Source organism: Lathyrus oleraceus, chromosome 7 (genome assembly GCF_024323335.1).
Source record: "Lathyrus oleraceus cultivar Zhongwan6 chromosome 7, CAAS_Psat_ZW6_1.0, whole genome shotgun sequence".
NCBI lineage: Eukaryota > Viridiplantae > Streptophyta > Magnoliopsida > Fabales > Fabaceae > Lathyrus > Lathyrus oleraceus.
Window position 1 is genome coordinate 548129953 of NC_066585.1, and position 12525 is coordinate 548142477.

Consider the following 12525-nt stretch of genomic DNA (forward strand, 5'->3'; position numbering starts at 1 on the left):
ACATGGCAAGGAGCATGAAATTAATAAAACGAAGACGAGATGGAAAATTTAATTTAATAATTGTAAATAATGTCTTAAAAGATTTCATCCTCCCAAATCCAAATCGCACAAATGTGCGTAACCCGGATAATTATTGTTATACAAATGATCTGATGCCTTACAAAGTCCCCGCGCATATTCCTGAGAATGTAGCTATTGGTGGGGACACCGATGAGGATCACATTCCGGAGTAAACTGCTCTCGCTACTGACCGACACACCACACACATGTCATTTGAAAATGTTGCAGGTACATCCTCCAGTCAAAGACCCAGAAGAAGAAATGTGGCACCAATCACTCTTGATGAGATCTATGTTGAACCGCTGCGGCGTAGCGAATTAGACGCTCAGCGCGACCTACAAATCCAAAACATGGAAGCTCAACAAACTGAAATGATGCAAATCCTTCTCCAAATGCAGCATGATCAACACGATTATGCTTTCAGAACCGAATAGAACATGTCTGAATTGATTGATGAAATGGTAACATTGACAATGCGTGTGGAAGATCTCCAATACTACACGTCACCTCACCAGCCAGGAAACGATGGACGTGCACGTACACGTGGCAGAAGGCGCCAGTAGCAGGGTACCCAGGTTCTACCTTTCTTTCCTATCTTATGTCATTGCATTGGGGACAATGCAAGGTTTAAGTATGGGGGAGAAAGCTCTATCGCTTTTATTTATCGCTTTCTAGGTAGATTTAAATTATTGTTATTGTTATTTCCTTTTGTTATTTTTGTTAAAGTTTCAGTCAAGTTAAATATCAATGTGATGTCGAGTCTTTATGCGTGGTTTATGTTATTTACTAATTCACCCATTTGCTTAAGCCATACAACATTTTTCGCAAAAATCTAGACTTAGAGATACAATGCATCTTTTGAAAATTCGAACCTATAAATAAAACTGAGGTTGAATTGTAGAGATTTGGAAAAACTTTATCAGATCAGTATCTTTTTAACACCTTAAATCTCCCAAGTATAAGATCGATTTGAGTACTTGTCATGCCACAACCTTAAATTCTATCCTTTAATATTCCTTAAGTAGTTTATCTGGCAGTCAACACCATCCTGAGCATACAATATGCAAGAAGTCGATGCAAATAAGTGTATGATTTCAGGCTTAAAAGAAGAAAAGATTAAGAAATGTATGAAAAATGTTGTTCCCTCTAAGTTAGGTCACCCGGTCATTTAGCCTAACAATATAACCATCTTTAACTATTATTTGAGCCAAAGTGCGAAAAATAAATAAATAAATAATGATGAGATCATAGTCACTAACAAATTATCTTGCTATGAATGTGAAAGGATAACGGGCTTAATGTGATTGCGCCAGAATGAAAAAGGATAAAAAGAAGGTTTAGTAAGGTAGGCTTAGGCATGACAAGATGATTCAAATTGGTTTGTATAGGAGGGAGACTTATGGTTACAATATTGCGACTATGTGTTCCAACGATACCCTTAGTGTGGAAGTGAGTACCTGTTAATACAATTTTGAACCAAAGTAAAGTTTATAGATTAGAATGAGTATCCGAATGCAACTGTGTCTTCAACGAGTCTTGATACTGTATGCTGCAAAGATTTTACAAAACTTTTTTTCATATACGTGGCATTTGCTTGAGGACAAGCAAAGGTTTAAGTATGGGGGAGTTTGATAACGCGAAAACGTATCGTATTTTTGGCTCCATATGCATTGATTTTTACTTGATTAACACTTATTATTACGCAGTATTTTATGTTTATTGCAGGTATTTATCAAATAAAAGGTTTACAGCAAGGAAAGTGGAAAATAGCAAAAAGGAAAGAAAATGAGAAGAAAAATAGAGAAAAATAGAGGTAATGGGCTACCATACTAAATGGGCTTGTGGCGTCCATCACCTAGACGTGTGGCGCCCGCCACATGAACCAAAGGAGGTGGTGGCGCCCGCCACCAAGCATGAAGAGATGTGGCGCTCAACCCTACAATTGTGGCGCTCGCCACAGAGTAAAGGACTAGGGTTGTGGCAACCGCCACAACCTATTTTTCCTTACTTTTTCTCCATGATTCTAACCACGAATCCATTCACCTTCGACTACAAATTAGGGATGTGGAAAATATATAAGTAGGGCAGTTTTTACACGCCAACTCTCTCTCTTCTTCTAGTTTTCAATCTACGGATTATTTTTAGTTAGAATTATTTTCTTTTATTTTGCTAGGAAACTTTTTCTTACTTTGTAAAAGTAATAGTTCTCCACATCAGGGACTATTGCAATTTATTATTTACGAATTTGGATTCAATTGTAACAGTTACTCATTGCCAAAGCCTGCCGACATTATTTTAATTGAAGAATCAAGATTCAGTTCCAGTTCTCAATTCGTAATCCAGGTTTTATTTTGATTACTCTTTTATTTATTTATTTATGCCTTATTGCATGTTTGATTTTCCAAATACCATGTCTGTTACCGGATCCATGTCCGGCTAAACCCTTAGGTATCGGTATGTAAAGACCGTCGAAACGACGGGATTCGTAAATAATTAGTGTCAGTTTTTATAAAACTTATTTTTCCGGTTTTTAGTTTCTTATTTTAATCAAACTGTTTTTCGTACGAGAGTACAAAACAAACTAAGGTTACGGTAAACAAGAACGAGAGTTTGAGATTTTAACCAGATAGCTGAAACTAGGCATTAACCCTAAACACAACGAGAGCGCTTTAGGATTAATTAGACTTTATTCATATTCAAAAATTACTTTTAAATTCAAAATGAGACCGCGAGAGCCAAGCATTCTGGTTTAGGAGTATGGTCAGAGTCAATAAAAACGAGAGTGTGAGACTAAGTCCTTTCTATAAATAATTTCTACTGAAGAATATTTTGACCAATAAGATTACACCAACTATCTATCGAATCCCCAAAGTTTAATGCGTTCCATAACGATATCCCCTATATCTCTTACCTTTATTAATATTCTATTTTACGTTATAGTTATTTATCTTCATCCCTCCAATCTTAGAACGATCATCAGCCTTAGATTTACATAGTAACATTAGATAACGATACGTTCGATTATTAGTCCTTGTGGGTTTGATAATCTTTAAAACTACGCGATAGGATTGTACACTTGCAATCACGAATCCCATAGACTTATTAAGTCGCGATCACCTCATAATTTAAACCACTAAGGTTGGAACCTATAGTTTTTCCATGAAAGTAATGGTATTCAGTTCTCACCGTATAATACCCTTTTTAATTATGCAGCCACATAAGCGTATTAACTTCATTTTGAGAGTAGATGGTATCTTAACAATTCTTTTGTTGTCATAAGGTAAGAAGGTATTCTTAATGAGTGTAGCATTTCATGTGTGACTCACCTTATCAATTAGGTCCCTAACCCAAAGCACGCTGGACTCTAATGACTTCCATGTTAGAACTTTAAACCATCCTTGATAAGGGAGCCATAAAACATTTATGTTATAGCAATTCTCTACCCTCCAACAACAACCATGAAATAAAATATTGAATAATAATCTTCCAAACATAGTTGACATGTTTCTTGTTTATAACCTATAGAATAGGCATATTTGGGAAATACTTGGCTTTGAGGTAACAATAAATTAAGGAATCTTGATTGATAATCAACCTCCATATTTTCTTTGCAAGAAGAACATCGTTTAATATGCTCGTCTTTATGAAACCTAGCCCTCATTTATTCTTGTTGAGACAATGATTCTCCTAGTTGGTCCAGTTTATTTAATTTTAGTATCTTTAGCTCCCCATCAATAATCATGTGCAAGCCTATCAATATCATCACAATGATTAGTAGAAAATTTAAAAACACTCATAATATAGTTAGAAATTACTTTGATGACAACTTTAATTAATGTGTACTTCCCTGTATAGGATAGTTGTTTCTCCTTTCATCCACTGGTTTTGCCTCTTATTTTTTCATATATATATATATATATATATATATATATATATATATATATATATATATATATTATATATATATATATATATATATATATATATATATATATATATATATATATATATATTAAACTCCTTATTTTAAACCTTCCCACTTTAATAGGCATCCCTAGATACTTCCTAATACATGTACACACCACCGACATCCATTTTTTTTGTCTTCTCCTTTGACTAATTAGGCACTTTATTACTAAACATCGTGACAGACTTGTCATAATTGATAAGCAGCCCATAAGCAATTTGTCACTTATTAAAAGTATTATGAAGCTCCTCAACCTCTTCTTCTCGAGCCTTGCAAAAGATAAGACTATCGTTAGCAAATACTCCCTCCGTTCTTTTTTAAGTGTCATTTTTTGACTTTTTACACCTACCAAGAAAACTAATCATTGTTGCTACTTTTCACACAATAATTCTTCTTTTACCTATAATACTCTTAATTATATATTACATTCATTTTATTTTTTCTCTCTATGTAATAATTACCTAGGGGTAATTTTGACAAAAGAGCAATTAATATTATCTTGAATTTTTGAAAGTGACCATTAAAAAGAAACATTTTTTTCTCAAGAAAGTGACACTTATAAAGGAACGAAGGGAGTAATAGGTGGAAAATGTCAAGGGCATTTTTGGTTATAGCCAGACATTTTATGGTGCCCCTAACTTGGCCGTCAATGAGTAAACCTGAAAGAAGATCAACGTACAAAATAAATAAGTTGAGAGATAACATATATCCTTGCCTAATATCTATAGAGGGGTAAAACCTAATAGAGTAGTTACCATTGATCTCAATAGAGAAAGAGACCGTATTAACACACTTCATAATAGTGGTTACCATATTTATAGGGAAAACCATAGACTTGATAGTGTTTTCCCTAAATTTATATTCAAGCCTATCATAAGCTTTGGCCATGTCAAGCATAATCCCAACATAACATTTTTTGCTACTTTTATTTTTGTAAAGATAATGAAAAGATTCATAAGCTAAAATGATATTATCAGTGATAAGTCTATTGGGAATAAAGACACTTTGGTTATGATTCACCATTTTATCCAGGTGAGATTTAATTCTACTGCCAACAGTTTAGTAACCATTTTGAGAATAACATTGCAAATGGATATATGTCGATAATCCGAAGGAACAATGGGATTAGTCTTTTTAGGAATAAGGCATATAAAGGTTTGATTGAGATGAGAGACATTACCATTACTGTTTAAGATATTAAAAGTATGCTAGATGATATCCTTACTGTCATACGGTGAACTGACTTGGGGTATTTTGCTTTTTATCGCAATGTCGCGGATAGCAAGAGTCGCCACCGACTTTTCTTTTATCCAATAAGGAAAGGTGGAAAAGAACAGGAAAGACCTCAATAGATTTTGGGTTCGGAAGGTACATTATACAAAGGGAAGGTATTAGCACCCTTTGTATCCATGGTTATCCATGGGCTCTTAATTGCTGGATCACTTATATTTTTGTCTGAAAAGTTTTGGTGAATTGTTTAAAAATGTTTCGAAAAGAGAGTTTAACTTTGTAATGATTCTCGTATGAATGTATACAAAGTATTTATCTCGTTTGATTTTGAAAAACAGTTTAGAAAAATATAACTTGGTAATGATTCTAGTATGAATGTATACCAAGTGGTGATTTTCTAGGACTTGCAAAGGGTGAGGGGTGGAAAATGTTTTAGGTTATGATCCAGTAATTGAGAGTTATACCTTCTTAAGGTCGTTATGGGCATTTCCTATCCTTATGAGGGTAAAACTGTCCTTACTATTGAGAAGTAAGTAGTTTTATCCTTTGGATGTAAAAGGGTCATTGTAGGGTCATCGATAGGTCATTGAAGGCAACAGTTGTAAGGATACCTTAGCATTCGAAGGGACGATCATCATTTAACCGTAGGCTACACCGAAGGGTCATCGAGGGACAAAATCGTATTTTCGAAGGCAACATCCGAGGGACCATGATTTATTTTATGATGATTTAACCGAAGGGTCTTTGCTAAGTGTATCCCTACATTCGCGGGACACGACCGTTATACCGTAATACCGTAGGGCAGCAAAGAGAGGTCCAAGATCACATATTTAAAGGCCGTATTTTACAATCAATTAGGCAATTAGGATGAATCTCCACATTAAAATCAATACATTAAAATCAACTAAGTAATTGAGGGTGGATCTCCACATTAAAATTAATACATTAAAATTAATTAGGTAATTTAGGGTGAAACTCCACAAAGGGCATCCCACAAATAAAGTGGAATACCTATCTAGCTAGCTTTCCCGGCGATGTGTGAACCTTTGCAAAACTCAACAAACATGTCAGAATACCAAATCAGGGTGCAATCGAGAATTACACCACAAAAGAAACCAGAACAGCAGTAGGGTCAGATAAACAATGCATGGCTATGATAAAAACATGACAGGTGGGCAAAAGTCAGAACAGAAAAGTCGACTGCTGTCGCGTTCGCTCCTGCTTCGCCTAGCGAAGTCTTAGCGAACACTCGTTGCATGCTCGCTTAGCGATGTGCTAGTGAGCGGCTGCGGATTCCGGTTTTAATAACGATATAATGGCAGCAAGCTTCACACCTTATAGCATTCATTACAGAGATTATGTGGTTAGACATTCAGATGTTCATGCATACTTAAATTCATATGTAAAACTTAAGATAGTTTCATAAATTCAATCATGATACCATGTGCAAATTAAGAACATAAGGTAGTAATAGCAATGCCAACCTGTTTGTAATCGAATTGTAACCTTGAATTGGCCGATCGGATCGAATTGAGCGGAAGTGACCTTGCTGCCGCCGGCTTTTCCTTCAGGGTTTCCTTTAGGGTTACTCGGAATTCTCAGGGTTAGCCTCCAGGGTTTTCCGTCTGTGAGCGCTAGGGTTTGCTTGCTAGGGTTCTCCTTTCGTTCTTTTTCGTCCTCTTTTCGTGACTGAAGCTTGGCTATTTATAATGCTCTTGTTGTGACCTAATGGGCTCAGAATGAAGCCCGAAAATTCTGATATTCGCAAGCTTCGCTAGGCGAAGGAGTTGCTCGCCTAGCGAGCCAGCTAGTGTGGGCTTTTTCTGGATCTGGTGCTTCGCTGGGGCGAGTGTCATAACAAAGGGTTCGCTAGGCGAAGGATTTGCTCGCCTAGCGAGCAGGCCAGTTTAGGCCATTTTCTGGATTGGGCCTGTTGTGAGCTGGGCTTTTGTCCCTTTAAGGTTAGTGCCTTGCAGAATAAGTCGGAGTACTTCGAGAAATGTTTTGCAAGATTAATGGGCAAATTTTGGGGTATGACAGTTGCCCCTGTTCAATATTCTTGAACCAAGAGAGTTAAGATGGCAAGTATGCCGTTCGTGGTCTGGAGGTGGAAGATTATTGAACACTAGAATGCCCCAAAAATTTGCACTTGTCAATCGAGAGGTGGGCTTAACGATGCCATCCAGGAAGTTTGATGATGGAAACTCCAGAGTGTGTCGTATATTAGACGATATCTGAAGACATGGATGTCATACTGGGTCACACGCTAGACCGTATAGTGAGTCCTCCATTATGCTGTCGACTTCGCCGGGGAGTCAGGGTGTGTTATACGCTGCTGGGGATAAGGGATCAGAATGGATCATGCGCTAGACCGTATCTGAATACCAGAGTGAGTTGTTCATTAGGTGGATGACTTCGCTGGGGATGGAAGATCAGAATGAATCGTACGCTAGATCGTATCTGAGTTGCAGAATGAGCCGTTCGTTAGGCTGAATCTGACGAAGGTAGAATCAGAATGGATCGTACGCTAGATCGTATCTGAGTTGCAGAATGAGCCGTCCATTAGGCCGTATCTGAGGATGGTGGAATTAGAATAGATCGTACGCTAGATCGTATCCGAGTTGAAGATCCAAAGGGGTCGTATGTTAGGCCGCATCTGAGGATGAAAGGGTAGTCGTATGCTAGACCATGTCAGAATGTACCATACGCTAGGTAGCATCTTAGCAGCAGAATGAGCCATTCGTTAGGCTGCATCTGATGAAATAAAGGTCAGACCGGATCGCACGCTAGATCGTATCATACACTAAGTAGCATCTGAGGAGTTGAAGGTCTAACTGGGTCGTACGTTAGACCGTATTGGAGCTGTTGAAGGTCAGAATGGACCGTACGTTAGATCGCATCTGAGTTGAAGGAGTCATATGTTGAGCTGAGTCAGAATGAACCGTACGCTAGGCTATATCTGATAGTATTTGTATATGGTGTACTTGCAACAAATGTCTGGAATGTAATCAATAGGAGTATCCGTTTGACTGGATCTTTACTTTGACTGTATCAGGAGGATGATTAACCTGAAAAATAAGGTTAGCTTCATGCTATGTCATGATGTATGATATGTTTTATGTTTCTGGAACTAAATATGAACAATGTATGCATGCGTATGCTGTGAAATGATGTAATGAATGAATTATGCATCTGAAAAGTTCTTCCCGAGAACTCTACTGGGGGAATAAATCTCAGTCCCCTGGTTGGAGATACTGGTATCGGTGATCCTTTCTTAGCTGGGGATACTTGATTCTTGTCTGATGGTAGAAATATTCGACGGAGCCTGGTTGGGGATAGAAGAGATGACCAGTCTGTCTAGTGATACCAATTGTTTTTGGGGAATAACTGGCTTTGCTGGGGAATAGAATTAGCAACGGATTCATTGGAAAGCATGGTTAGACCTTTTCCTCGATCCTGAAGTCTCGTAGTGATTGCTATTTCTATTTTATGCATGCATTTTTGGTACACATCGATCATATTCAAATGCACATATCAATTCAAATTAAATCAATGGACGTTTATGCAAACAAAACAGAAAAAGCAAAACAAAGGCATCTTTTTAGATATAAAATTATATTGATTTGAAAGAGGGCCTATAAATAGGCAATTTGTGTACAAGGAGACAGAAATCCTAGTAAGAGGAAATTGTCAGGCAAACAAAGAGAAAGCTATGCAGAAAAAGTCCTATCGATTCTAATTCCACCACTGTCATTATGTCTTCAAGCATCTCATCTCCTGCTGTCGGATAGAAGTGATTGGCTTGTTCGGTCCCTTGAAACTTGGGTGAAGCTGACGGAGAACGGGACATAGTCATACGCTTTAATCCCTAATTTTTGCCTGGACCGCCTTTTCAGGTTTTCAGTCCACCAGGATACCCTTTTTTGCCCAAGCCGCCTTTTCAGGTTTTCGACTTGCCGGGTGTACGTCTTTATATGTTTATCCCTAATTTTTGCCCGAACCCTTTTGGTTCGCTGGGATGCCCTTACTTTTGCCTAGGTACGTCGACCTAGCGGGTCTCTTTTATGCGTAGTATTTTTTAACTATGTCTGCGTTCACGGGATGTGGGAAGTCTTCGCCATCCATCGTAGCAAGTATCATGGCTCCACCGGAGAATACCTTCTTAACTACAAATGGCCCTTCGTATGTGGGAGTCCATTTGCCTCTGGAATCACCTTGTGGTAGAATGATACGCTTGATCACCAAGTTGCCAATTCGATACACCTGTCTCTTGACCCTTTTGTTAAATGCCTGGGTCATGCGCTTCTGATATATCTGCCCATGACACACAGCCGCAAGTCTCTTCTCATCGATCAAGTTTATCTGGTCGAGTCGAGTCTGAATCCATTCATCTTCATCTAAGCCCGCCTCTTTTATGATTCTTAGAGAGGGAATCTGGACTTCCACTGGTAAAACGACTTCCATTCCATAGACTAAAGAGAAAGGAGTTGCTCCTGTCGAAGTGCGTACTGAAGTGCGATAACCGTGAAGAGCAAACGGTAACATCTCATGCCAGTCTTTGTACGTCACCGTCATCTTTTGTATGATCTTCTTGATATTCTTATTAGCAGCCTCCAAGGCACCGTTCATCTTTGGCCGGTACGGAGAAGAGTTATGGTGTTTTATTTTGAACTGTGTGCAGAGTTCAGTAATCATCTTGTTGTTCAAATTAGTACCATTGTCAGTAATAATTCTTTCAGGGATTCCATATCGACAAATGAGATTATTCTTGATGAATCGTGCCACCACATTCTTGGTGATAGAAGCGAATGAGGCGGCCTCTACCCACTTTGTAAAGTAATCAATAGCAACAAGGATTAAACGATGCCCGTTAGAAGCAGTAGGTTTAATCTCTCCAATCATATCAATGCCCCACATTGCAAAGGGCCAAGGTGCTGTCAACACGTTCAATGGAGCAGGAGGCACATGTACTTTATCCGCATATATCTGGCACTTGTGACAGGTTCTGGAGTGATGATGGCAATCAGCTTCCATGGTAGACCAATAATACCCTGATCTCAGAATCTTCTTGGCCATCGTATGCCCACTAGAATGAGTCCCAAAAATACCATCATGCACGTCTTCCATAATCTTTTCTGCTTCCTTTTTATCCACACCGCGAAGCAAAGTCGAATCATGATTACGTTTGTATAATAATCCATTACTCAAAAAGAATTTAGCGGAGAACTTCCTCAGAAATTTTCTGTCATTGATAGATGCCTCTTCAGGGTATTCTTGAGTTTCCAAATATCTTTTTACTTCGTGGAACCAAGGTTTCTCCTCTACTCCATCAGCGTTAAGTTCATAACAATACGCTGGTTCATCTAACCGTTCAATGGTGATCATGGGAGCTTCGCTGCCCCATCTGACTCTGAACATAGATGACATGGTAGCCAATGCGTCTGCCAACTGATTCTCTTCTCGTGGAATGTGTTCGAATGTAATCTCTTCGAAGTATGGGATTAATGTTAACACCCGCTCTCGATAAGGGATGAGATTCGGATGTTTAGTGTCCCATTCTCCTTTGATCTGACTGACTACTAGGGCCGAGTCTCCATACACCCTCAAAAACTTGATTCTCAGGTCTATAGTAGCCTTAAGTCCCAAAATACATGCTTCATACTCAGCCATATTGTTGGTGCAATCAAAGCATAGTCTGGCAGTGAAGGGCGTATGGCAACCCCGAGGAGATATAATTACAACACCAACACCGTTGCCCAATGCATTAGAAGATCCATCGAAAACCATAGTCCATCGGGATCCAAGTTCGGGTCTTTCATCCGGTCCATGTTCTTCCTGATCAGTAACAAGCATGACATCTTCATCCGGGAACTCAAAATTCATAGATTGGTAATCATTCACCGCTTGATGAGCCAAATGATCGGCTAGCACGCTTCCTTTGATTGCTTTCTGGGTAGTATACTGGATGTCATACTCTGTTAAAATCATCTGCCATCTTGCTATTCTCCCGGAGAGAGCAGGTTTCTCAAATATATATTTGATAGGATCCACCTTAGAAATCAATAAAGTGGTATGATTCAACATATACTGTCTTAGTCGGCGAGCAGCCCAGGCCAAAGCACAGTAAGTTTTCTCGAGCAGTGAGTATCTTGTTTCACAGTCGGTAAACTTTTTGCTAAGGTAGTATATGGCATGCTCTTTTCGACCAGACTCGTCATGCTGCCCCAACACACACCCCATTGAATTTTCTAACACGGTCAAATACATGATTAGAGGTTTTCCTTCAACTGGTGGTATCAGAATTGGAGGTTCCTGGAGATATTTCTTGATTTTGTCAAAAGCTTCTTGGCATTCATCATTCCATATCATCTCTTGATTTTTCCTCAGTAATTTGAAGATGGGTTTGCAGGTAGCAGTCAAATGGGAGATAAATCGGGCAATGTAATTCAACCGTCCCAAGAAACCTCTGACTTCTTTATCCGTATGAGGAACTGACATTTCTTGAATAGCTCTCACCTTGGCCGGGTCAACCTCAATTCCTTTATCACTGACAATAAAGCCCAAGAGTTTACCGGACCTTACTCCGAAGGTGCATTTTTTCGGATTCAATCTCAACTTGTACTTCTTCAACCTCTCAAACAGTTTGTATAAATGATCGAGATGTTCTTCTTCAGTATGAGATCTGGCTATCATGTCATCCACATATACTTCTATCTCATGATGGATCATATCATGGAACAAGACCACCATAGCGCGCTGGTACGTTGCCCCGGCGTTCTTTAAACCGAATGGCATTACTTTGTAACAGAAAGTGCCCCATTGCGTCACAAACGTAGTTTTCTCCATGTCCTCAGGTGCCATTTTAATCTGATTATAACCTGAGAAGCCGTCCATGAATGAGAATACCTTGTGTTGAGCGGTGTTATCTACCAGAACATCAATATGCGGAAGTGGAAAGTCATCCTTGGGACTCGCCTTATTCAAATCTCTGTAATCTACACACATTCGCACCTTACCATCCTTCTTCGGTACCGGTACCACATTAGCAACCCATTGAGGATAAGAAGTAACGGCTAGGAAACCGGCGTTAAATTGTTTCATAACTTCGGCTTTGATTTTCTCAGACATTTCCGGGCGCATGCGACGAACCTTCTGCTTAACAGGACGACAATCTTCCTTCATCGGCAGCCGATGCACTACTATATCAGTATCCAATCCGGGCATGTCTTCATAAGACCACGCGAAAATCTCTACATAGTCATGTAACA